We start from the raw sequence: 27,728 nt of genomic DNA, 5'->3' as shown, positions 1-27,728 counted from the left end.
TGTCAAATCCTAAATAATTTCAGCATCAGACTGTGCAAAAAAAGGTACCCAATGCTGCGAAGCAAGTTTAAAACTTGAGAATGGCTGAAATCATCTGTCTTAAAAAAAATAAATATATAATTTTTTTCTTTGTTCTCCCGTCCCTTCTCTCTTCTCCCCCTCTCCCCCGCCCTCAATTTTCATTGATGGGGAAGTTTCATTTCCTTTATTTATATATTTTTAGTGTATGTGTGTTTGGGGGGGCATGAGGGTGGATAGGAAGGAAGTCTGTGTTCTAGTTTTTATATTTAAAACTAAAAAATAGCAAATGCTGGTGTGTTTAGAAATGACTTTAAATACATTTTCTCCAGTAAACCAAAAATCCTGCTGGTGAATACTGAATATTATTAGGGCATTGAGGGGTTTTGCAACACTTCTGTGTGGGTGAGGGTCCTGTCGGAGTTCCAGTTGTACTAGCAGGGAAGTGTTTTTCCCAGTACTGTCATGTTTCACATGCCAAATCAGAACTAGAAGTGCATTTTCCTGGAAGGATCTCTATTTACACTTGGAGGGTTATGCCAATTACAGCTACATTAGCCCTTTTAAAAATTTTTTAATTCCACACTTGACCTACATAGTAACTTCTTTCATTTTCCTAACTGAGCACCCACTACAATCCTGGAATGTCAGTAAGGTGAACCTGCTGTCCTGTGGCTCTAATGCATATGGGTGCTCTTGCAAGAGTATGATCTTAAGTGGGTCCTTGTGTAATGAATGCTGCTAGAGCTTTGCATAATTTGAAATAGCCCTCTGTTCTCCAGGCAGAATAGAATACAGTTTATTGGGGACTAGGAAATATGTTATGAAGTATGTTGTCCATATGTAATAATACTTTTCTTTGTCAAAAGAGATCCCACGTACTTTGAATACAGTTTTAAAATACTGCAGGTTAGGAAATACTTAATTGCAAATCCATGAAAGTTTGGAGACATAAGATGAGGTGATTGTAATACACATTTTGATCAGAGACTAAAAGTTACTTACTCTTTTGGACAGTGCAGTGGTTCATGAAGGAGGAGGAGGTAAATCGGGCTTCTTTGGCAAATGCCTGTAGGTGCTGGGTGTTGGAGCAGGAGTGCAGGTGGCATTGCTGCCTCCTGGACTTGTACCACCAGTGCTTCATTCTTCTGCTACTTTGCTTTCTCTTTCTGCTGGTGGAGAATATGTCCTAGTGAAAGATCCTGTTTGTACCAGAAAAAAACAACCCTGACTAGTAAATAGTGCTGTTGATATTTTGTAAGCAGATTTGCTACCTATTTGTTCCTTATGTGATGTTAAAATTAGCATTGTTAGCAACAGTAGTAGTGTATTAAATAAAATAGTGGATGCTCATCAGACTTTACATGATTCATATGTAGGAATACTTGGAAGACCCTACGTAGGTAAACTGGGCTTTCTTTTCCCTAAAATGTAGACTTCCAAAGCCCTGAAATATTTAGGATATTGACTTAAAGTTTTGTCAACATCATCTCAACGGCTTCTTTTTTGGTCTGCCTCTTTTATATTTTGTTTTATCCTGATCATGGAAGCTGGGCTTACCTTGCAGAGAGGTGATGGTGTTTGAGTTGGCCCCTTGCTGCTTTCAGCAAGGAGAGGGCTGCACGCTGCACTCTTTTGAGGGGATAAAAGCATCTTTAATGACTCCTAGGCCACAGTGGGCCTTGAAATAACCCTGTGGCCATTACCAAAGCTGAGCTGGGGTCTGTAGTCACCTGAACCACGAGTACATGCCATGTATAGCTCAATGCTGAACGCAGGAGTTTTGTTGCTGCTTGTGTCCCTAGTATATTTGGAGGGAAATGTGTTGAAGCAGTTCAGATGTTAAGTCATTGGCATGATTTTGGGTTTTTTTTTTGTTACCTTTCAACAGCTTATATTTAGTGTTGCAGAGGAACCCTTATATATCTTGGTGAAACAGAAGAAATGCTTCATGTTCATCCACACTGTGTAGTGCAGCTTTGCAAGAGCACTGATGCTTTGGCCTGCCATGCAGTTCCAATTCAAGCAAAGGTCTCCCATGTGGTTGGTTGCGTGTGTCCTCCTATCTCTATTTTGTATCTGCAATTCCAGTATATGCTTCCAGAATGATTTTTTTATTCATTTCCAATCATTCTTCAAAGATAACTGGCAAAAAACATCAGGCTGGTTGTGATTTTACAGCAGTAGAAGGTAGACCACTTTGATCTTGTTAAATTAATTTTCTTCATGTGTGGGCTGAGTGTGTAGTGAGCTGATTTAGTTTTTATCGATCACTGTAAAAATGTGAATTCAGCATCAGAGCAATGATAATAAACAAGTACTTGCAGTGATATTCTAAAGAGTTTCTGGCAAAAATAAGGCAGAAAACCATCTCAGAGACAGATATGCTTTAGTAGTGAGATGCTGAACCAGGATGCTTTATTTGAAAGGGTTGAGTAAAGCTGTTTGAAGTTCTAACTCTCTCTGGCAGCACACTTGCCGTGAACAGGAGCATGCCAAACGAGGCAAGATACAGTCTTTTCATGGAGGCATTTGAGTGTCAGAAATGGCATTCTTGCCTCTGTCTGGAAGCGCTTTCAGCCCCCTGATCACACCAAGGTAACACAAGTTGTAGGAACCAAGTGTCTGCTTTGTTAGAAGGTGTCTCTGAGCACAAGCAGTGGGGCATTAATGACCTTTCTGTCCCCATCTCCAGGAATGCCCTGCAAACCATCGCCATGTGTTTCCGTAAGTCTGCATGGCAAAGCATCAGGTACCGAGTGGGGGAGTGGAGAGAGGTTTCTAAATTAGCAGGCAATTTATGTCTGGAGAAGTGAGATTCATATTCATAACTACATTAAACACTTACTTCTGAATATGGTAGGAGCATATCTCAATTTAAGGTGGCAGTAACTCCTCTAAGCCAAAATATTTGCAGAAGTATGGGCAGGCAAATTCTCCCTCATTCTTCCATTGATCCTGTGTTTCCAAGACTTGAAGAGGTTTCTTAGTTGTGATGGTGAACAGCGATTCTCTGTTTTTTTGTTTGTTTTTTTTTTTTGTCAGTTAAGCTTGTTTTATGCTGTCAGAGTTCAGTAAGTTGGCATGTGAGCAGGATGGATCACAATGAAAAAGTATTGCTGCTGTATGTATGAGATTGATAACATTAGAAAAATGAGAGACAAAATTTTTTTAATGTGAGGAAAAGAAGTTTTTTTTTAGGACTATGAAATTTTGTAAGAGATGGTTTATAATTAACTTTAATACTTTTCTAAAGTTACTGCTATTATAATGAAAGAGAATGAATAAGAGAATATGCCTTGCAGGTAAAACGAAAAAAGATTTCACCGTTTATATACTTGAAAACCAAAGATGCATTGCAGGGGATGAATTTTACTGCTTCTATATTGCTTGTAGTAGAAAGTTGGTCTTTGAAGTTGAAAACAGCTTTAGATTTAAAGAAATAATACACCTGAAAAGGGAGGTTCACAGAAAAAAGACATTGGATTAAGTACTGTTTTGTTAATGAAAAGTATGTAAGTTAAGCCAAATGTGGTTGCCTGCATAGTAAGGTACTGCTTAACATGAGTGGGAATGATAAAGTCTTAGCAGACTTTTATTTCAACGATTTCCAACTTTCAGAAGTTTTAATCTGGACGTTACATGCACATACATAAACGATAGACCAATACCACAGAATTACTCTAATTTATGAAAGGAGCTGTACTTTGATGCTGGAAGTCTGTCAGCATACAATCCCTAGGCTAACTGCTTGATCGTTAGTTAAAGTAGAGGTTCATTAAAATAACATGGGCTGATCTGGTTTTAAAGGCCACCTCTCAGCCAGTAGGTGATGGTCCAAAATGAATAAGGTTGCAGTGCAGACATTATATGGCAATGGCACATAGATTACTACGTAAAGCTGGCTGATGGGAATGCTTCCATCGGATTGTGTGCTCAGTATGGACCAGATTTTTCAGTTTTTAGTCATCTGTAGCAATGACTAGCATATCTTGTTACAGTTTTTTGAACTACCCGTGTGACTGAAAGGTGCAAGGTTGGGTCTGCGTATAAGTGATGGCAGCTCCTTGTAATCATTTTACTCTGTAATAATTGTATTCTTCTAGTTGAAGTATCATAATGTATCATAATTACAAAATGGATGATGGGCTTCAGTTATGTAAGGAAAATCCTTACATTTAAGCCCTGGTCTATCCTTTGCATAAACAGCTCCTGTTTTATTTTTTTTTCAGGAAGAACTTTTACTTTCAGGTTATTTCTGGAAAATCCGTACTGCTAATTATGTAAATTGCAAGAAACGAAAAAAAGAGAACAAAAGAGTGGGGCATCTTATTTTAGGCTTCAGCAAATGCAAAGTTATACGTGGCCATTACAGCTGTATAGAATATGTACCTGCATGGTTCTGCTACTGCTTTTGTTACCAGTAAAACTTAAACTGGGCATTCATTTCTCTTTGTACGTTAGATTGCCAAATGTGGGAACCGGGAAGTTTTTCCAGTAGCAGGGTCAGCTTGTGCCCCCTGGAGAATCCCTCCCTGCAGGGCTCCTTCCTTGCATACACAGAAGTTTCTTGCTGACAGCAAATGTAGGGCTTTCTTTTTTTGGTCTGTTGTTTGTATGCTCTTGTGTAGGCAAGCGTGCGTTTTCTTAGGGCAGTCCTCTACAAGAGCAGCAAGTTTTTGTACCTGCACCTTTTGCCTGTTCAGGCAGTAAGAAGCCCTCCTTGAATGGAGGAACGGCAGATTTCACACCTGCCTGCAGATCAGAAAGAGAGGAGAATGGAAGAAGCGGTGTTTGAGTGAATGAACAAACTTTCAGGCTGACTCAGTGATACATGTAAGGATTAGTCACCACCTTACAGTAAATCTGTGTGGTGCTCGCTGGGGATGTGTCTCTATGGAGCTGTGCTCAGCAAGCTTTGTACACTGAGAATGCAGGTAAATGTTATTTCCACAGTATTTTCCCGGTGAACAACAACAACAAAACGCAGTGAAACTCAAAGGCTTGTAAATTACTAAGCTAAAGGCAAAAAAAATCTTTTGCCTATCTCATGGTGCTGCTATCTTCATCTGTGAAACTAGTAGGAAAATGAATAAATTATGCAATGACTTTTTTACTATTTAGAAACCTGTGCTTACATGTTATTAGTACTGTTCTACCCTGTTCTGTGAGGGTTGGTTTTATCTCGGGTTGTTTTTCTTTTAGTAGGTAGGTTTAAAGCTGCATTTGTGTAAAACACCAATTTACATGATGGCAACAGAATAACAATTACAGGGAAGGATATTCATCTGTTGAAAACACTATTTTCATTTGCCAAACAGAAATTTAAGGAAAATTACCCTCCAGGTTGAATTTTCTTATAAATGTTCTCAAGTTCTGAAATTATTTACTGGCCTAATAGGTAAGCACAGCACTTACGGGAGAGTTCCTATTAAGTTACTTTTTAGGGGGAGAAAGAGGGGGAGTTCATTTAAAGAAAGTAATTTTTTTTTAAAACGGTAAAATTATTCTACAGCATTTCCTGAGTTACCCAAATTCAGTAAGTTTATTATTTTTTGTACTTTCAGATTGTTCTTTCAACAGTTTCTTCTGTTTGGATGAAGCTTTTTTGCTTTTTTTTTTTTTTTTGTTAATTTAGCTGAGCATCTTTCATAATTCTAAGATGCCCTTTCTCTCTGATCTTCTCATTTTCTTACCTGTTTTACCTGGCTTGTTTAAACTGTCCTTAGAGAATAATTAATTTTGGCCATAATCATACAAAAAAATCCTTTAGAGCTGTTGGAGCAAGGTGATTTTTTTATTATTATTATTCTTTGTTTAAAATTACTTCCTCCAAAATAAAAAAAAACCCAAACCAAACATGGTGTTGAAGAGTGAGAACCAGACCGTGCTGGCACTGCTGGGTGGGACGATGCTGAGGGTGCGTGTCTGTACAAGTGGTTTGGCTCCTGCTCTCCCAGTGAGCTGATCCTGTTGAAGGCTTTGAGTCTTCTGAAGAGCAGGAGCGAAGGCTGAGAGCATTATTAAGTTTTGGGGTTATCTTATGCTGTTTATTTGAAATGGAAGCCAAGCAATTTACATATCTCTGTATCTTGGATGTGAAAAAAAAAAGATTTTTTTTTTTCTTCACTAGCCTATGTGTGGAAATGACATCACAGCTTACATCAGCCATGCTAAATTCAGAGGTTTTTTTCTCCTCCCTGTTGGGTTATTAACTGAGCATTAGCTCTGTGCTGCAAGTCTTCCTTTGCTGTCTGTGGCACATCGATAACTTCATCGTAAATGCCTGAATTTTGTGCAGTGAGGAGAAATGAAGATCTGGTGCAAAGCCTTTTGAAACTGGTGGGAATGTAGCTCATTTCCTTGCTGTGTGTGCAGCCAGACTGGGTGGCCCCGTGTTGTTCCCGGGATCCCTGCTGCAGCGGAAGCAACCAAAGGACGGCACTGTGCCTTTTGGCACTTCTGATGACCAGGTCAGGAGTTTGCTGTGCCACATTGTTGGGTAGGTTTTGTCCCCAGAGCCCTGCATGGCAAAACCTGCTCTTGTGAGACTGAGTAAGCTTTGAACTAAAGCTCTTACATTGTTGCTGAATGTCCCATGTGCAAAGCTGAGCTCCTCATCTCTGCCAGAAATCTCTAGGTTTTGGGGCTGCTCCTCTGGGCTTGATGTAGGGCTACAGCTGTGGCAGAGTGTAAAATGGAGGCATGGGGGTTTCCTGTGAGAGCCTGAGGAACCTGGGAGGAGGGAAACAGAAATCAAATTAAAGTTGACATTTTGAAAAGTTGATTGCTGTGTTTTTTAATCATAAAGCAATTTTTAAAGTAAGTCACTTCCCAGAGGAAAAATAAATACATTAAGAAAAGGGAGAAATGTTGAATTTGTGCATTTGAGTGCAGCAGACTTGGTAGTGAGCTGGTGAGGGTACCAGTGTGCACAGAGACAAAAGGACAACCATTGTTCTAACTCTCCTGCTAAATTTCGAGCTATAATGTCCTATATGTAGAGCATTTAAATTTATTTTTACTATTTTGGGAGGGCGGAGGCTGTGGGGATGGGATTCATCCCAATAACTTAAAAAACTGCAAAAAACCCACAGCAAAACAAACTAATGGATGTGGAGAGATTTCCATTCTTATGTGTGTCTAAGTCAGTGCCCTCTGCCCCGGGAGAAAGGCAGGGAGGCCTCCAGGTGCCTCCTGCAGGAAGACTTGCAGGAACAGTTTAGGATTGGACTCCCGGCATGTGAAAATTACCGATATCCATTCACACACTTTGTATTTCTTTACATCTCTTTTTCTGCCGTAGTCAAGAGCAAGGGGATGCAGGGGGAAGGGCCGAGGGATGTGCTGGGAGGGCACGTGTTGGTGTAACCCCGTGTGTTTGAGCGGTCAGTGCTCGCACACGCCCTGGAGCTGCTGCAATGACTTGTCTCTTCTAGAGCTTGCGAGGAGCACTTCATTGCTGCAGTTATTTGTATAGACATATGCTATTTTTTTTTCTTACATATGTTCTCTGATAATTGTCAGTAGCAGGTGCCTCTGAGCCAAGGCGGAGCGATATTTGAAAATCAGATGCTTAATGGAATTAAAGAATTGTGCGAGTTAAGCACCAGCAAAAAGGCCAGGTTGAAAGCATTGGCCTCTGAAGGTCGTGTTCCTAGCAGAGCAACAGCGTGTTTGGTAGCAGTGCTGGTCTTTCAGTTCCACAATCCATTTGCAGAGATGTGACCTTCAAGAAGTAGTCAAGAGGTCAAGTTTTGGGTCTTTTATATGTGGTTTGGCTAAATCAGGGAAAACACAAAGTCCCTTCTAATGTGTGTACCAGCCCCAGGAACAGAATTGGATATGTGTTGCATCCCTGCTTGGTGACTTGGGTGGTGCAGGGCTGGTTGGAGATGTGACATGAGATCTCGAGTCTGGCAGACTCCCACTCTTGGAACCTGCCTGTCCCTCAGTGTTTGTCAAGCATCCCGAACTGTTCGGGTTGCATAAGTGGTTGCTGTTACATTGCATGTTTGTGCAGTGGGTCCCATGGATCATTGCTGTGATAGTAATTGCTGGTGTTGCATCTCCTTCCATCCTCTGAGAAACAACAGCCAAGAGGAGGATCTGGGGAGACTTGTATTCGCTCTGGACTTGGAAAATCATTTTGGGGCATAACCAGCATAACAATTGCATTACCAGAACCCCCCAGTATCCATGATATTGCTGTCACATCATCTTCACATCTCCACAAATAGCTTTCTGAATTACCTCTCCTTCTGTGTTTCAGTTGGGGGGAACTTAGAGATGGATGTAACAGATGTCTAGGTGACCAACAAGTCACAAGTATCTTGTATTTCAAAATATCAGGAAAGACATAATGCCCCTAACATTCTTTTGTGGGGAGGTTTTTTGTCTGGTTTTTTTTTTTTTTTTTTCTTAATTTCTGGTAAAGAACTAGTGAAATATAGAGCACATATGGAAATGGCAGACGTTGTTGGGTTTTTGATTTTTTTTGTTGTCCTTGTTTCTAAAATTAAGCACACAGGAGTTTGTGAGATCTTGCAAAGAATTTAAATCATATTGCAGAGTCATGTGTTCAAGGAATCTTTTTAATCTAGTCACATATATATAGTGAGCAGATCCAAATTTTAAAAAATACATTGCAGTAAGGAGAGATAAACCAAACAGGATAAAGGCAAAAGGCTGCTAAATATTTTTGATTGTACTTACCTAGTTTAGTTTGCTGCCAGTGTTCTGTTTCCTTTTTGTTTGATTGTCCTTCATGTTCTTCCTATGTAAGAAAGAAACCTGTGGTATGAGCTGTTCTGCTTATCCCTTGCATAATGTTGGTAACTGAGAATTTGATCACACGACTTCAAGTAGGTCTGTCTCTGTGTCAGAAAACTAACAGTTTCTCCTTCCTGTGGGTGGGCATCCATGCACAGGGGTAGTAAGCTTTGATTCTGCCATGGTGTTTCTGTAGTATGTTTCTGAGCTGGATCGTAGGAGGAGGAGTGATCTCACAGCTTGACCAGAAGTGCACCTGGCAGTGCTCACATGGGAAGAGCTGGTTGCAGAATTTGGGTCAGCAGGACAGTATCCTGGTGAGCTGTCTGGCACAGGACCCTCCAAGACCAACTAACTGTATAACTTACCCTTATTCATGCTATATATACAATAGAAAATACTCCCTTCAGTGTTTTTACTTCTGCATCTGCAGAACATTGACCTTGGGCTTCTACCACACCTTTGAAAAAATTTTGATGGCATGTCCTACACCACTTCAGAGCACGAGCTACTCAAGTCAGACGCACTGAAGTTTAGGCTTTGCAACTGAAAGGATGTACAGCACATCATGCAACTGTACATGATTGTTTTACTTGTTTCTCATGGTGAATTTAAGGAGGAAGTCGTGGCAGATACATACATATACACACGTGCACAAGGCAGAGCAGAAAGCAGTGAACACAGGCATATATGCATTGTGTTGTAATCGTTTTCTCTTGGGGGTTTTGTTATTGTTGTCCATTTCACAAACTGTGAACCTGTAATTTTTTGTGTGCTGTTCTTTCACCCTCTCTGCCAGAGAGGCTCAATCTATCATGTTAAAAGAAATCAATAAAAAGTCTAGAGGTTTATTTATAAAGTGGAGCATAGAGAGAGGGTGCAAAAATTCCATTAAAATGGCAGTTTAGCACTAGCTACATCTCTTTGGGACTAAACTCCAATATTTTAAACTATTAAAATTGTTACAAGAGTGCTTTTAAAGTGCCACAAATCACAGTAAAGCTTTCTGGTTGAAACTTGCCTTTATATAGTGCACTAGAATTTAGCTTATATATGTTTTTGGAGCATCTAATGGATGCTGCCCTCAAACACCATTTTAGCACCCACTTTAGAGCTTTATTATAGTTAATAATATTACAGGTTTATCCTCAAGGGGAAATACATGAATGTAAGAAGTCAGAATTTATTTTCCTTCAGAAATGTCAGTGTATATATGTCTTTGTGCAGATGCAACTCTGAGCAAATTAATTATTTCTGAGAAGTCTATAGGCTTCTAATGTAATTCATCAGGATTGCCTGGCTTGGCACATGCTACTTGGTTGCAGGAACTTACAAATTCCACTAGCTGTGAGCTATTTTATGACATAGCAGTTTTCACCAGTGATGTGATGGTCATCTACTCCATGTTTTCTATCCAAAGAAATAAATGTGTCCGTGTGCTCATAAATATGATGCTGGAAAGTTTATGGGATAGCATCTGTGCTGAACCTCTCAAATATCAGAAGTAGTGTATCTGAAGTGTAAGCTTCACCTCCACTCAACACGTTTTTGATTTTTTTTTTTTTAATAGCTGAAGAAGATTGATCTTGAAACTGTTGAGTTAAAATGCAAATAGCACTGTAGAGTTTTGTGTTGTACTATCCTCTATCCTGGGATAAAATTGTTTCTAGTGGAAATGCCCTTTATTTGCTTTCAAAAATACCCAGAGAAAAATGGTGAACTCTTATTTGGGCCAAAAGTAGGCTTCTCCAGGAGACAGTGCAGCCTGTTGGAGAGCATGGCTCTTGGTAGGGTCTGTGGGAGCAGACTACATAAATTAACATGGCAGAAGGCAAATGAGAAACTCCAACTCACCACACATTTGTGTGTGGTAAAAATATGCACCCTGTCACACAGTCATGTCTGTACATACAACTCAATAACCCAATTCATTGTACCTGCATTGTTCATCAGTTCTTCCTTTTCTTACTGACCCAGGGCCAGTTCTAGCTTCTTGCTGTTGATTGCGAACATTTTCTTCTTTCCTTGCTATGTGGAGTAAAGTAATGATCCCAGCAAGCTTAAAAACAGCAAAGCTATTAACATTACTCTTTCACTGTTAATTAACATCTGAAGTTTCAGAAAAAGGGCTCTAACCTGTGTAGCTTTTGTGTGGTGGAGATGCTAAAGGGAAACTACTAAAGCTTACTTTTCTAAGCACAGACAGCTAAAATCTTTTCTGTAAGGTGCTTCTCAGCGTGAAAAAGGAAAGCATCTAGTTATGTTACACAGCCCTGAGCAGAAGTGATAGTTAGCATCTCTGCTTTTGAAAAAAAATAAGCAAGTTATGTTAATGAGGATAAAGCAGAACAGCATCATTTAGTTTCCTATGAAGTCTGAAGTCAGCACCCCATTGAAACTGGGATTGCAGGTGGGTTAGTTAGGTTTAGCCAAAGTTTGCTGCCAGCTAAGGTTGGCATCCCAATTCTGCTCTTCTGTTTGAGGAATCTCTTCTCTTCTGCACTTCTCTGGTCTTCAAGTTTCCTCCTTCCTCTTCCTCCCCCTGGGCTTGCTCAGGCATGTTGGCTCCCTGACCTCTTGGTGCTGGGCAGTGCTGCTGTGCCCAAACCTGTGCCAAACACTGTGATGTAAGGAGAGCCTAGTGAGAGGTGTGGGGAGAGAGGCAACACAGCCCAAAGCCTTAACTTCAGCCTTTGGAAGGCATTTGTGAGGTCAGGGTGCTGCAGTGGGGTGGAGGCTGCTGGAGGTCATTTAGGCAGTGTGATGTCCTTGGAAAGAAATGAGGTTCTTCTCCTCTCACTGTGCCAAGCTCACAGAGCTGTTGTGGCTCTGACTCCCTGTGTCCCTGTAGGCAGAGCAGCCGGTCATTAAGCTTTGAACATCCTGCAGTTAAGGCCACTAGTTTCCATTTCTTCCCCTTCCTCCCAGTGGTGGACATGTCCTCAGCCCAGCGGGATGTTTGTCTCCTTGCTTGCACCATGGACCTTCTGCAGATCGTAGTAGAAAAATCTTGATGGAGTGATGGTGGTTGTCGGTGCTGTCCTGAGGAGAACGGGGCCTGCAAGGTGAGGCTGAGCTGGCTGTGAGCACTTCGTGTAACAGGTTAAATCTGTTGGATTGGATTGCTTCTGCTTCTAAAATTTCCTTGGGAAGAGCACTGCTTTTAGTGAGTCTGGTCATACACTGGCATCCGGTCATAGCCTTTGTGCTGGGACTGGGGCTCAGCCAGCTCCTAAAGAAAACCCCCAGTCCACTTAGCAAGATTTTCCTATTATATTTCCTATTATGTTTCCTGTGTCCTATTTGAGGCGTGGTGGTGCCCTACTTTCCCCATTGGGGGTGGGGGAGGGGGGTGGTGTGAAGCCAACTTTGTGGGTTTGCCATAGTGAGGAGTGTGCTGTGTTTTAGGATGTTGGGATGACCTTGCTGAGTCAAACAGCTGTCATGTTGCTGCTGGTGACTGGAAAGGATTGTCTTCCTGCAAGTGGGATTGAGGTCTGATTGTCCTAAGTGCAGTTCTCTTGAGACACTTAAGTCACTGTTTACCCAAACTGGCACAACCACATGTCTTTGGCTTCAAGGAGTTTTCCCCACCAGGTGTGTTGATCTTAGCCTTTCTCAAGATGATGGAGGATACCTGCACTGGCCCTCCCCTGTGCTTGGGGTTGAGCCCACAGTAAGTGAGGGAGGACTTTCTCAGTTTTTCTAATGCTTATGGCAGCGGGAGGAAGTGGTAGATACCAATCTTGCCCTCTCACACAGCCTTCCACACGCATCTTGCTGGTGGCCACCCAAACTGTCCCCTAGAGACGCTGCCCTACCATGACTAATTTCCTGGCTTCTAATTTGAAAATGCAGTTATCAAAGTTGTGCCAAGGTCCAGCTTTTGTTGTATATGAAAACCTAGAAAGGGTACTTCTGGGAAGAGGTGCTGGAGATTGGTTGGTTTTGGGTATTTCTGGTCAGTGGAAGACAGGATTAGTAAGTGTTGAGGATTCGAATAATTTAATTTGTGTACCTTGATTTCAAAATCAAGACTAAGTGCATTGGAAGTAGTAGATGCACTCTTTTAGGTACAAAGACTAATCAAAGCTGTGATTGTTAAACATTTATATACTGTCACTTGTAATGCTATAAAAGCTGAATATGATTGGTGCGATAGTCAACCTGTGTGATAAACAGATTATCTTTCTTCTGTTGTTTATAGAAATACTTTTGTTTGTAATATTTTGTGGACAGCAGTATTTAATGATGATGCATGTTAGACATAACTGCTAGTTAAACTTCCTTAGGAAATATTTTAACTAATAAATGTACAAGCATGTGAATGTAGTAAATTCTTTATGAATTGTTTTCCCAGCTATAAAAATATTCCAGTTAAGGGAAACAACTTTTCTTAGTAAGTAAATATTACTCTTAAGGAGAAGATTTTGTATTTTCTTGTGTGTTTTTCCTTTGGAATATGTGTGTATGTTTTAAAGAAGAATGCTAAGTGAATAAAAATTCTTGTTTGGAGTATTGGTGAGTTGGTAATGCAAGGTCAGATATTTGTATTACTTCTGTGGCCACTTGTTTAAAAATAAACAAATTCTAATATGCGTTTCATGTATATAAACAATTACAGATGTTGTAAAATACAAAGCACAGAGTAGAATAACAGGGGTAAGTTTAAATGTAGATGTGCTGAATTAACTGAGAAGCCTGGGAAAGCAAATTAAGAAAAACAGGTATTGAGATAGCTCCTTTCTTTATTTGAGCAATTCAAATATCAGAAGTTGTCTAGAAGAAGATTTTTATGGCTTGTACAGTTTCAGTAGCTGAAAACAGTTTTTACCAGATTTTGCAGTTATTGGTGGAGCTATAAATAAATGCAGAATAATTTTGCTGGGCTTCATGGAGGTTTTGCAGATCAGTATCAGTCCAACAACTCTCAGAGTCTGGCCTCACTTTCTCCTTAGCTGGAAGAGCCAACCCAGTTCTTAAAAACTGTGGCAAAACCAGCTGGGCATTAATCTCAGACGAACTGGTTAATGGGGTTTTTTTTTGTTTTGTTTTTAATTAAAAGATATCTTTTTCAGACAGACAGTTTCCTGGGAATGCTGGGAGAAATGGTTACCTAAGCAGTTTCCCATTACCAGTCTTAGTCCCAGCATTTGTAAAAGGAAAATACAACCTCCCCCCTGCCCCAGCCTCTGAGAAGCCCACCAGACAGGCTTTACTCTCCGGGGGCACCCCAGCCTGAGAGAAATGTGCAGCACAGAAAACTCAGCAGTTTGGTAAATGAAGTAAAGGGGAAAATAAAGTTGTCGCTGTTTCAGTGTAGAAATCAAGAGAGCAATATCAAGGTTGGCCCTAAAATGTTATAAAATATGTTAGCCTAAAAATCAAGGTTAGGAAGTTCCTTGAATAGTATGAACACAGTTTTTTTTTTGCAGGGAACTACTTTTAGATTGCCTGGCTCTTTAGGAATTGGTTGATAAATTTTAATTTTAGCAAAAAATGAGTCAGTCAGTTACCTAAAATAACATTTTTGTCAGTGCCTCGTCCCAGTGTAAAGCATTTGAAGTTAAAAAAAAAAACAAAACAAAAACAACAAACCCACTTTTTTCCTGTATTTCTTCTGTCTTTAAAATTGTCTCTATGATCTGACAGCAAGCTGTGAAATGGTTGTGACACTCACTATCTTGACTTAAGCCCTGTATCGAGACTCCACGCCAGGGAGTGCAATCATGCGATAGGCAGAGTAGTGCAACACGTCTTCATTGCTGCTTACCCCATTTAGCTGCTTACCCCATTTAGCTGCTTACCCCATTTAGCTGCTTACCCCATTTAGCTGCTTTCTGGGACCTTTTCCTCGTGGGCTTTTGCAGGACCACGACCACAAATTAGCTTCTCCATACACTGCTTGTGACCTTTGATGGAACAGGGTAAAGGAAAGAAAAGCTGGACTGTGTACTCACAGAGACATAGCAAATAAGAGGATAGTTCACCTTTTATTTTAGCTTCTGGAAGTGCAACTTTTATTGAATTGCTAGGGGAGTTGCTAACTTTTATTATTAGGGGAGGCTTGGTGAGATGTAAAATGGACTTGTCCTGACTTCCTCCAGGGATCCCAGCACTGCAGTGCTGCGGTGCCTGTCCTGTGTTTCTTGGGTTAAGAAAAGTGAAGCGAGGCAGCAGGAAGTAAGGATGTAAACTTCTCAGAAGCAGAAGGAAAATAATGACATCACTATTTTTTCAAACTTTGAGCAGTCTTAAAGTTCTAGGGGAGTTTTCATCATATCTGTTTCATGAGGAAAAAAGTGTATTTTTCATAGCGCTCAATGTGATCATATTTTTAACTTTTTACAGTGCTGGTATTTACAGACATGGCAACTGCTTTGAAATAGTGTTTCTTTTATTACAGACTTGATTAGTTGGGAGGGAATGGGAATTAGAAATTTTTATAACAAGAACTGGCAGTATCTCACGCCCCCCCTTTAAATATCTTCTGCTTTTATTTTTTTTTATTTGAAGTCATTATGTGAAGTGCATGTTATCCACTGAAATAGAAGTACATGAGATGGTTGGAATTTAGCATTTTTGTGAAGTAATCAGTTTCAGCAAAAAAAAGAAGGCTGTGAAACTTTTAATAAAAAGTAAAGAAAAAAAGTTCTGAAAGTTTCTGACTCTGGAAACCCACTTTGTCTTCTAAAAATTTTACTTGTTGGTGTAGTTCTTTAAGGAGGTTGTACTGCTTCTAAAAATTATGCTGAATGAATATCATGGATAATATAGAAGCCTTTGTAGCATGCTCACTGACCTACCTAAGAAGCCCAAGAGAGATAATTACAACATTTGGTAGTCTACACGTAAATGCATTTTGCAAACCGTTTTCCTTGCAAAAAATACATACCAGTTACATTTTGGAATCTGTACATATGTGGAAAATGGACTGTAAAAGAGATGCCTATTTCAGGCAATTTTTGATGAGTTCCAGATTAAAAAAAAAAAATTATGGATTATTAAATTATTAGGCATCTTTACTAGTGTGTAAGGAAGATTTATGGTGCAATGAAATATTGCTGCAATCTAATTTAGAACTTGACAAATCTGGTTTTATAGGGTTGAATTATATGGGATACCTCATTACTTGTGGGGAAAACTTATTGTTATTTTTGGCACCCTTGGTCTTCTCTTTGGTTGGGCTGTGCTCTGTAGAAGCTGCTTTGGGCAAGATGTCTCAGCTGATCCTTTTTCAAGGGAGCTGTGCAGGATGAAATCATAATTAAGAATCACATCCTGGCAGGCCTTTCTTACCACGTGTGCATGCTGATTTCAAGTTAAATGCTTGCAATCCTCGTTGCTGCTTGGTCAGAAAAGTAGTTTTTCTTAAAATCACAGATTTGTACTTCATTGTGAGATATTCCTTACTGATAGTGAATATCAGATACTTTGTATACAGTATCAGTAGTTATAGAAAATTTAGCTCCACCAAAATTACATGTGTGCTGCCTATTTTTTAATCCTCTGTTCCTTGCCTCCTGATTGTACAAGGGCATGCTTTGAGCTTAAAGTAAGAGGCAATTTATGTGGCATATGACATGGCATTATGGTTTGCAGCAGTAAATTAAGAACACTTTTAAAAAAATCTCATTCTTTTTTCAGTTTAGGAAGTTTGTAAAAAATTTGGGGTAGGAAATACTTTGATTTTCTTTGGAGATTGCTGACAGTATTTTTACAGTGCTCTTTACAGGTTCTTAGTTGAGAAAAAGAACTGGAAACTAATTTTGTGCATTCAGCTAAACTGAAGAGGAAGTTTTACCTGGAAATAGTATTTCTTCATAGGGTAATACAGATTTTCTTGTGTGCATTGTTTCCCCCACTGAACTGACATGCAAAGTGGTTGATCTTAAGCAAATTGCACATATGTGTAACTACAGCCACTTATATGCACATACATGTGACAAAAGAAAACAAAACCACAGGCTTTGAGTTCAGACAGTAATCTTTTGAGGAGCTTTTCTCCTCATTTCTGCGCATGAGAAGTCTCAGCTTCTCCTGATGCTGTGTGTTGCCTGATCCTGTGACTCCACAAGTGTGCTGTGTGAGGTGTTGTGCCTGCCACAGGGGAGGAGTAAGGCACTGCTGGATGGCTTATGTGGTCAGGTATAAGCAGCAGAGGAAGTGTTTGCAATTAGGAGACTCTCATATTGAATACTTAAATGACTTACTGGCAAGCACAGCTTCAAACGTTTAAGGAGAGTTGCAGTTTGGTGTACGTTGATTGTGCACTGTGTTATGCACTTAGCTTCAACTATAAACCATTTGCTGAGTTTTAGTGACTCTGATGTTTAGTCTTTGCCTCCCCCTCACCCCATGTTTAGACATTAGTAGCCAAGTGTTTTGCCTCTGTATGTAGCCTTAAGTTGCACTTTTTTCTGATGTAGTCATCAGATCAAATTATTTATAAAATGAGGACATCCTTTTGGACTTCATATGTAAACAGTCTTTTAAATATGTGCATAGGCAGAGAGATTTTTCTCTGTTTATCCACAATTGAAGGCTAAACATTAATAAATGCTAACATTAAATAGGGGATTTTTTCCCCCCTCGTTCTTCACTGAAGCTTTCCCTTTTAAGATTCAGATTCCTTCTCTAGATTACCCAAAGGACTTTCTCCTTGCCCCTCATCAGGATACTGGTTGCAGTATGTCTCTGTTACTGTGGTTATTGTGAGCTAGAGTAAGCAAGTGGTTTCTCTGGCGTGGTTCCTGCTGGACAGGTATTCATCAAAACCACATCTGCAATGCTGGCACCTGTATTTGAGGGTAGGATCTGCTGTCTTCAGGCAATATGGTGACTTCAGGACTCTTTAATTCTGGAATTACCAGTGAGAACTGGAAACATGCCACCAGCTCCCTAGAGTACCATTTGAAATTTCCTTGGAGCCAAGTTTGTCTTGGGCTTGGCTGATTTCTAAGATATCTCAACAGGCAACACATTTGTAGTATGGATTTGGGGTTGGTGGGGAGGGATTCTCAGTAAAGATCAGAGGTGACTGATGATGTTTCAAACTGCTGCAGCAGAGAGACTAGACTCTCCTTTTGCTCTCTCTGCTTTTTGAATATGTTTTGCTGGAGACCTGGGAGGTGCCCATACAAGATGCTGCCTTCAGCTGGAAGGAGAGATGGAAAAGCAAGCTGTAAAATGGGGTTTGAGAAACATGCATCTTGTATATTTTTAAAGGTACCTACTGCTGCCAGGCTAATTTCATTTGTGTGTTTCAGCTTTCTGGCTTTTGTTTTTTGGCTATTTTAGCAAAACTTGAAACATCCTCTTAGCCAATGACAGCAAGGTTTGCAAATCAAAACCAAATCTGAGCATAGCACTACACTTGAGTGAGCTGTGCTAATCTAAGACAAGCTTCTGTTTCCTGCCTGGAGCTTCTCCCCCATGCTCTCGTTTGGCACATGTACACCCTGTGTGCTGACAGGCACCTTTGAGGCACAGATCAGTTAAAGAAGTGTCTGTGGTGGCAACTGCTCCAAGCTCAGTTATTTCATGTGCTTGTTGGCTACCTCCTCGTGGTTAGGAAGTAGGTGTTTGGAGTCGTGTAGGCTAGAGAGAAGTCCTGCATTTGTGAATTAACATCTGTAATGGAGTGCTATCAGCTCCGTTTTGTTTTCTTATGATCAGACAAAAAGCTTAATCTGCCAATGAAAGTATTTTCCATTAAGAAGTCAGAGTGCAAGCAGTGTGTGAGCAGAATATTTTAGGCAGCAAATATGTTGAACTGTTTGAGTCCTCCATAGCCCAGCACTGTGGTTTGCATAAAAGCAGCCCCTTAAAGACCCTGTGGTCTCATGTTCTATCAGCAACTCTATGACTGACTTTCACTTTCCCTACTGTACAAGAAGAGATAGAGAAGAGAATTTGCCATCAGTTTTCTCTCCTTGCGTTTTTCCAGACAGTTTGGCCTCAACAAATTGTACAGCCTCCCTCTTGTCTGCGTGGGAGAGTACAGACTGCTGCTGGCGGCAAGGAGGAGAGATTAACATTCATCTGTTCTCTCCCCACTCGCTTTTCCATCCCGTGGGCATGGGAGACTTATGAATGTTCTGCTCCTTTGGGGTGTGTTTCTACTCATTGCCCTGATGGGGAGACCACAGAGACACTGGTAAGGTTGTGCAAGTTTCACATTGCTGATTAAACAGAAGGTTGTACAAGTTTCACATTGCTGATTAAACAGGCATATGAGGAAGTCAAATGCAGTGTTTCCCTAGAAGAGGTCATAGAGGAGGATGGAAGGACTGGCATAAGCCTTAGGTTGCTCACTTGCTGGGAGATCTCCTTTTCCAGAGTCTATACACATTGAGGGCTTAATGGAAAGTCTCCCTTGTCACTTGGGTCTTCCATGAAAAGTGTGTTTTGACACACTTTGAGAAGTCTATTCCAAGCAGAGAGACTTTATTCTTTGATCTTTACTCTCATGTTGCATGTATAGCCAGAAAATCTGAGTATGGGGAAAGAAATGATGGGAGGGGTTTGTTTATTTTTTAGGTTTTTTTAGGAAAGTTTTTCTCTGATGTAGAAGCTGAAGTTGATACTGTATAAACGTCTACAGTATCAGTACATAGCAATGGTTGGTAATGCTCAAATGTAAGATGAGGAGTTTTACTTTCACTTTGTGGCTTTGAGAGGGACAAGGAAGGGTTTTGCAAACACATCTTTCTGAATGACCCTGCTGCAAGGGGAGCTCTCTCTGCCATTGTCCTTTGGTGCCTATTTACCCTACCTAGGAGTAAGGTACCATGGTGGGTTCACACCATGAGGAGTGGTGTATCTGCTTGCTCCTGCTTCCTTCTGCATGACACCAGCCTGCCTGTGCAGGAACAGCAGTGGCCTTGTTGTCCCCAGCATCTGCTGCTGCTGCCAAATTTGCCCCTCTCAAATAAAAGCCAGGTATTCTTCCTCCTGCTGTTCCCCATCCTAAATGAGGAGTGGCTAATTTAGCTCTGTGGAAGGTTTGTCCTCGATGAAATGGAGTTGAGAAGTCTCGTTCCTTCTTCTGTAGTTCCTGCAGGAGAGAGGGCAGTGGGCCTCTTCCCATAATTTCCCACTAGCCACTGCCTATTGGGATGTGATGAGCCAAGAGCCACTGCCACTGGCTTGGAGGTGATGGAGCTGCCAGTGTGGACAGCAGCTGTGAGAATTGCAGAATCTTGAGAGCCTAGATTCTGGTGGGCAACCAGCACCTTGCATGAGGTGGTGGAAGAATACAAATGTGGTAATTTTTTCAAAGGTACAATGAGGATTTTACCTTGGGTATGCATGTATTGCTTACAGTGGCAGGGAATTTCTACAGAGCTTGTTTGAACTTCTGAAAGGATGTAGCTAATAGGCATCAAGTATGGTGAGATCAGTACAAGAAGAACAAAACCTCCAATTTGGATAAAAGCAGGCAGGGGGAAATACTGCCACATGTGGGACTGCTTTAGGCTAAACTGGTCCGTGCAGTAATTTGTGCAGCTCTCCAGAAACATATTATGGATTTGAGCTTCCCAGCTCAGACAGGTCTATGTTCATGTTCCAGGCTTTGGGAAAGCAGAAACGTCACCATCTGTGTCCTACTTCATTTGAAAAAAGAAAATTTAAAAAAATCTTGGATGCCAGCCATCTGCTGATAGTGCATCCAAACTTTATCCTGGTATCTGGGGGCAGAGGAGGAAGATAGTTTATTCTCACTGTTCAAAGAGAAAGAGCTGCCTGGACCTGGGGTGCTCCTCGATCCAGGAGCCATCAGAGAGCATGTGCAGGGTGGCTTGGCATCTCAGTGCAGCCACTTTCTGTAGTACCAAAACAGTCTGGCCTAGAGAGAGTGAATCTGAGTCCCATCCTGCTGACAGTCTGCAACACTTGGTTTATGGATTATTAAGAGGAGATTTGAGCATTTCTGTGAAGTGGATGCTCAGTGATGAGTGGTTAAGAGCCACCATATTGATGTTTGACACAGAAAGATAAGTCACTTTTTCCTTGTAGCCTGGTCATTTGACATAATGTGGTTTCAAAAATACATTGGATTGTGGTTTTCTACAAGCTGCATATGAAAATAGGCCCACAGTCTCAATGGGAACTGACATGGGCTCTTGGCTGGACACAGAGCAAGAGCAGACTTGCTTCTCTTAAATTCTTATAACAGATGTCCCCCAGCAAATGCCCACTGAATTTTGATTTGGTTATGAAGGTGCTTTTTCTGAAGTCAGCATGTCATTTTTCTATGTTGGATTCTCTGTATTAGAGCAGTTGAGTGCTGCTTCTGTCCTGATGGCTGTGTGTGAATGTGAACACAAGTAAGGCAGTAGAGAGTTAAAAAAAAAGTCCATTAATTATAATATTTACATTGGAAACTGCAAAACATTTACTCTTTGAGTAAAACAAACTTCCCCATTGTTCTTGTATGATTGCTACAGTTGCTCTGAAAATAGGCAGGAAGAGGTTGTACTCTGAGGAATTTTACTGGGTTGGCAGGGGAATAGGAGGGTAGGGATACTGAAGTGGGCTCTTGGTCAGTGGTTCTCTTTGTTCAGTCTTTCTGTAATGTGGACAGAAGATCTCTTCTTCCTAAGGAAAAAACAAAAAAACTAACCAAACAATTAAAAAAAAACAAAACAAAACAACAAAAAAACAAATTCCATAGTGGTGTAATTGAGTCGTCATATTATTCTGGTGATGCCAAAAAATTACTAATTATCAATATAATCTGCGAAAATGGTATTTGCAGGATGAAAGGCTTATTATTTAGCACTTAGCAGAAAAAGGAGGCACCCCAGAGCTGGCAATTTGGATGCTGGCTGGGGACCCTCATGCCGCCATCCCCATTTTGCTGGTGGGGAAATGGCAGTGGTGAAGGATGTCACCTCTCTGTAGCACTGAGCCCCTGTGGGTTCCTGCTGGGGTCTGTTGACATCATGGCTGCAGCTGCTCGGTGTTAAAAAAAAAAACAAGTGAGGTTTTTTTACTTTAGGCACAGAGATACCTTTAGAGTATCACTACAGCAAACATGAAAGCTCTTTGCTTCAAATGCTTTAATTCCTGCTGTATCTTCCCCCAGATAACTGGATTGAAAAATTAAGCATTGTTTGTTTGTTTTTTTAATAGTATTCTCTTGTGTGCCATTTCACCATTGCACATTTCTGACCTTTTCCACTCTGGCACTGGACTAACAGGCTTCTGGACTTCATGGGAAGGACACTGGATGGGCTAAAAGAGTGTGAAGGGATTGGTTTGTTTGGTTTTTTAGGTCCTTGATTCACACTTCTCACTCTAGGAAAACTCTTAGAGTTTTCCAGATTGCCAGATGGGAGGTCTTTCTTCTGCCCTAGTGACTCATGTACTGGCTGGATTGCAGGTCATGTTGTCTCTTCTTCATAGTGCTGTGGCAAAGTGTTTGTTTGAGCCTGAGTCTATTCAGACTGTAAATTTTATTGATAATTTTAAGGTTGCAAATTTTTTGGTTAGGTGTGTGGTATTCTTTCGTCTGACACCAAGTATGACAGACTATCATGTTTACCTATATTATAAAAAATCCTTGGTTGCATTGAAAGGTTGGTCTGTAAACGACTTAGGAAATCAAATGTCCTTGTTTGGGGTAGGCATCATTTAAACTTGAGCATGAGAGTTTTGTTCCATCCTTTTCTTGCGTGCTTTACTGTTTCTTAACAGAGGCTGCATGCTGACAGTTTCTTGGCTTGGAGATAAAAAGTGCTGCTTACCCAGGTTTGATAGTCTGATGGAAAATTGTCTCCACGATGTATAACACCATTGGGATTATTTCTAGCCATTACCGTTGGTCTCATTTTACAGCTGTTCACATTATGCAATTTGATGCTCATTTAATTTAATGAGAGGATGCTGCAGACTTACTTACGACTCTGCAGGACAACCTTCATGCTTTGGCCACCTCTGGTAGTCCTGCCAAAGGAGGAAGAACATGTTTCTTACAGGACATGTTACAACATCTTTAATACCTTTACTATCCATGCTTCCCAGATTGCCACAAATGGGAGGGCGACTTGCCTGGGGTGTAGATTATACTGGAATGGCAGGAGAAGTTTAACTTTTCTTTTTTCTTCAACTGCTTATTAGACTTCTGTTGTAAGGTTATCAGGAGGTATTAATGGGCTTTTCCTTTTGTTGCAGATGGAATTTCATTATTTGCTGTATTTTGAATAGGACGAGGAGATGTGTCTGATAAGGTAAGAGAGAGGGTAAGATAAACATATTCCTACAGAAAGCTGTCACACTGGATGGTTTTTTGGGTTGAGGATAATTTTTTTTTCCCCTGGCAGAACCGTGCAAATAATTGTGATAATTATTTTTAAGTGAAATCTGCCTCTAAACCTCTGAGCAGAAGCCATCTCTGTTCTATACAGCTTCTGACCAGTTCTTTCTCCTGGTGAACTGATGTACAAAGGCCAGAAGACAAAAAGCGATGCCTTTGCAGGCACAGTGGTTAACAAGATAGTTATGCTATTATTTTAGAGCTTTTTTTTTTTCAAGTAGCAAAGGATGTAGAGAAGTTTTTCTTTCATTTTGAGATATTGCTTATTGCTTCCCCCCACATCCCCAGCCCAGATATTTAAAAGTTCAAAAGATCTTTGAGGTGCTCTAAGTTCTACGCTTTAAAACTTGTTTTTCTTGTTGCAGTATTTTCAAATTTGGACTGTTTTTTATTAGAACAGAGTATATATGAGTAGAAATGCTTTAGATTTGAGTTTGAAATTAATATTTGCTGTCCATAATGTGCTGAAGGAAACTGCAAGTTTGCTGGTCTTTTAAAATCTTCTAATAGCATTTTTAAAAGGTAGTGTTTAGGTGGATACTTCTTTCCTTACAGTTTTTCCTTCAGAGATTTCCACTATTAGAGAGAATAGATGTCTGTCAAACTCTTAGGTGTTGGGAGAACCATATTCAAACAACAAAGAGCCAAGCACAAAAATAGTATTCCCTAGATTGTCGCTGTCTTTCAATGTACAATCCACACTGCAGCTATCCAGCTCTATCACTTGTTTGTTTCATTTTTGTCTCTTCCTTCTTCCTGAGTTCTGTGCAATTTACAGGCCTCAAAAATCCCTATTGTTCTTTTTGGCTTTTGGTTGGAAAATGTCATGGAAACATATAAATGCATGATGCCATTGTATGAGGATCGGGACTAAATGACTTTTTCCTTGAATTCAGACATTTAGCTCTTGTAGACCTCTTGAGTTTTTTTGGTTTGTCAGGGTTTTTTTGGTTTTTTGGTTTTTTTTTTTCATATAAGTTTTGTTTTCCAAGGAGGGTGGATTTATTTTTGGAGGGTGGCTGCGCAAGCAAGAACTGAAAACTTTGAATGACTCGTGGCACTGTGTGGTGTATTCAAGAATCAAAGACTTGGTGGCTGCCTATTTTTTTGTTTGTTTGTTTTTGGTTTTTTGCAAGTATTAGACATTTTGTCCATTCAAACCCTCTTTCATGCCACTGTTGGATCATGTTATGAATATTTTATCTAAAGGCTTACTCTCTACACGAAGGTGGTCTTGTATGTGTATAGCTGGTAAACACAGCTCTCCAGGTGAGAGATCTTGCACTGTGCAGCACTGTTACACAAAGCACCTCACATACCTCATTTGTTATGTAAACAAGCTGCTTCACCTGCACGTGTTCCAACCAGTCCTTCTATCCTCCAAGAATGGGTAATTAAAATTGTTTACAGGACCTCTTAGAGTTTCCAGCCCAACTGCACTGGCACCCCTGGGCACAGCTCCTTGCACCGTGCCAGCGGCATTGCTGTGGCTGGAGGCCAAGCAGTGCCCACTGTGGCACTGCCACCAGTTTATTTGTGCTCTTGTTGAATGGGACAGGTAGAAATGCTCATGTTAAGGCTGCTTTGTTGAGATTCAGTTCACTGTCTGTTTGTCCAGTATCAAAGCAATGCCGGGGACTTCGGTGTGCATCAGCATTTGGGACGGGACAGTTTGGTGAGACAGCAATTCAGTGATTCAGCTGCTGGTGTTTCCTGAAGGCATAATTCTCATGTATTATATAGAATACATATATTACACTGTGTAATTTTATGTACTGCTCTCTTCTGTGGAGTAAATATTGACAAATCTGTGTGCTGTAGCATGGGCAGCTCTTGTAGCACAGCAGCTGATTGCTGTTGTACCGTCTCTCCCAGTGTAAGTTCACTCTCCCCTTGTCTTGTAAAGCAGCCACTGAGGAGGCTGTTTCTGGCAAGCTCTGCAACTTGAGGCCATGACATCTCCATGAGACCTCCTCTCACCACTGCTTTATTGCCAGCCCCAGGCATGTGCAAACTGTAAGGTAGATCCCAGCAACTGGACTGGCATTAAAATGAGATTCTGTGATTAAGTAGCACTTTCCACTGGCTGTCATCTTTCACCTTTAAAAGGAAATGTTCTGTCCTCATTTTATGTGATGCCTTCTCACTGTAAAATTCAATTCTGAGCTAGGAATGGGTGTATCTTGCTCTCCTTTCTCCAAGAGGTCTTTGTTTATCCTTTCCCCAGTAGCCTGGGCTGGAGAAATGCTACTGTCCCACTCTGGTCCTCCTGTTTTGCAAGAAGTGTCTGGCCTGGTCATGTTCCTTCTTAAGGCTGCAGGTATCACTCATTCTTTCAACTGTCCTTAACTACTAAAGATGTCATGTCATCAGTGTTACTTCATTTATTTAATTTTTTAACCTCCTGCTCACTTTCTGCATTCCCTCTCCTCATTTACATTTAGGTTTCCATCCTTCCATACAGGCATCTGGATTCTGCCCCAGACATGCCTTCAGGTCTTGAGTATGCCTCCTATCAGTGTTTTTCCTTGTTTGCTTAGCTTTCATGGATATTTCCTGATCCATTCCCTTCTGTTTCTTCTTCAGGACAAGCCAGTCTGATGCACACCCACATTTCGTGCTGCCATTACAATTAAAGGGGTTTAGATCCCATTTAAAGCAGCAATAGATGGTCCACTCTGTGCAGAAATAATCTTGGTTTAATGCTAGCCATGGTCACTTCCTTGTAATGGCTGGCTTTTGGCATCTGTTCTCCTGATCACATGATGGGCTAGAATAAAAAAACTTAATAATAGCTCTTTTGATATTCCTGAAGCCTAGTGATGAAATTATGAGACTTGGCAAGCTTGCAGCGATGTTGATAGGTGCCAGACCTCTCACCCAATATTTTCTTTTCCTTCCCCCCTATTTCCCTGTGCCTTTATCTTGCTTCCTTCTGAGCAGTCCGGAGCCCTTGTGAATTGCAAGTTCAGTTTCTCATGAGGTCTGCCCGATAATTCAGATCATAAATATAAAATCATTCTATAAGGCCTAATCTATTTTTGAGTTACACTTATGAGATAAAAATTACTTTGATCGCTGAAACAGCATTGTGTCATTTTTGAAAGGAAATGACAAGGAAGTAACTGTTATCAGGCCTATTTTCACAGTGTTAGCATAGACCTGGCAAATGGTGTCTGTAAGGTCTCTTAACAGCTCCAAAATAGGTTGCCAATTAATATTGACTATCTAAAAAGCAGTAGGTTGATGTATATTCTATTATTGATAGCTGTTACTGCCCTTCATAATAGTAATCTGTTTTGCAAAAATTTTCTGGTTGTTCTTTTCTAACGAGCCTTGGCAGTGAAACCCCTGATCTTACACATGCAGAACCACAGTAACTCGTTGAAGTGTTCGTGTGGGTTTTGGTTTTTTTTTTTTCATTTTGGGTGTGTTTGTCTTGTTTACTGGGAGAAACGCTTGATTTTGATGAAACCAAATAGAGGCAAAGTCCAGGAATTACTTCTGTCCAAACTGGTAAATTGTGGTTTTTTCTTGTGTTAGTGCAGGTCAGTGCAAAACTCTTGCATCACGGTTAGATGAATTTTAATAATTTCCTTTCACATTGCCAGTGAATACGTTTGTCTCTACAGAAGCCATCTTAGGAAAGTTTTCACAATAAGAAAGGTAATTTGAATAAAATGGTAACAGGTAATCTGAGTTTCTTTTCTTGTGTTATTTAGCTGTTATGTCACGATATGTGGAAAGTACCTGGAAAGCACAAGGAGAAAAATGGGAAATCTCATGCATGAGGAAAAGCCTCTAGATAAGTGTGTAGGGGGAGAATATGTGCATAGATGTAGACATCAAGGTAAATGCTTTTTCCTTTTCTTTTTCTTCCAGAAAATTTGAATATTTGCACAATCTGATGCTGCAAGTTTTAAATGCTTAACACTTCTAAAAGAATAAATTACTTCAGTGCCTGAATTTGTAGATAACTGTCAGCTTCAAAGGATCAAGTGAGTTGGAAGGAATGTCTGGAGAACTCAGTATAAGCAGGTATCAGGCAGAATATAGAAATGAGGGGAGTACAGCTAATATAACAGAGACCTAGATCTACTTTTATATATGAATTAAAACTAATTGTGCTACAAAAAGCAGATTTCTGTGGTTCTGCTTTTAGTGTAAATGTAGGATACTCACTTCCCCCTCCACATCTCTGTCACACTGGGTTCCCCAAACTGCTTGTTACAAGAATTGTGTTGCTTCCATAAAAATTAGGAATGAATGAAAATTCACCTATTTCATATTTTTTCAACTACCCTTACAAAAAGGACTATCTTTGGCTTTAGAATATCCTTGCTGTGAGCTGGCTAGCTCTCTTAAGATATAAGTACTTTGCACTCTTGATTAAGCAATTAAGAGAAACTGAAATCAGTACTGTGAAATACACATTAAAGCTATAGGGATGAGATGGAAAGAGCCATTTCAGCTCCTGCTTGAGGAGTGAATTCATCTGAAGTTCCCCTTGGAGTACGTAAAGCACAAAGGGGAGGGGTAGTTGAGGTGTGCAGTCTCTGGGGTGCTTGTTGCCTTTCACTCCACCCAGTGAGCCAGGGCAGAGTACTAAACCTGG

General features: G+C 40.5%; 1 protein-coding gene across 7 annotated transcripts in view; it reads left to right on the top strand.

Annotated features, from left to right (window-relative positions):
• TRERF1 (transcriptional regulating factor 1) overlaps nucleotides 1-27,728 on the top strand; it is a 99,913-nt gene that overhangs the window by 6,229 nt on the left and 65,956 nt on the right. For 5 of the 7 annotated variants that reach the window (XM_021547616.3, XM_021547618.2, XM_021547617.2 and 2 more), the window contains exon 2: nucleotides 22,972-23,027. The gene's annotated coding sequence lies outside the window, so the exon portion shown is untranslated. Of the gene's footprint in view, nucleotides 1-4,922; nucleotides 4,956-6,235; nucleotides 6,492-22,971; nucleotides 23,028-27,728 lie in introns of those variants that run through there. The other 2 variants (XM_021547615.3, XM_021547614.3) reach the window with 2 other exon arrangements.

The sequence above is a fragment of the Lonchura striata genome, chromosome 3 (genome assembly GCF_046129695.1).
Source record: "Lonchura striata isolate bLonStr1 chromosome 3, bLonStr1.mat, whole genome shotgun sequence".
NCBI classification, from domain to species: domain Eukaryota; kingdom Metazoa; phylum Chordata; class Aves; order Passeriformes; family Estrildidae; genus Lonchura; species Lonchura striata.
This window is presented reverse-complemented; position numbering and strand designations above follow the sequence as displayed.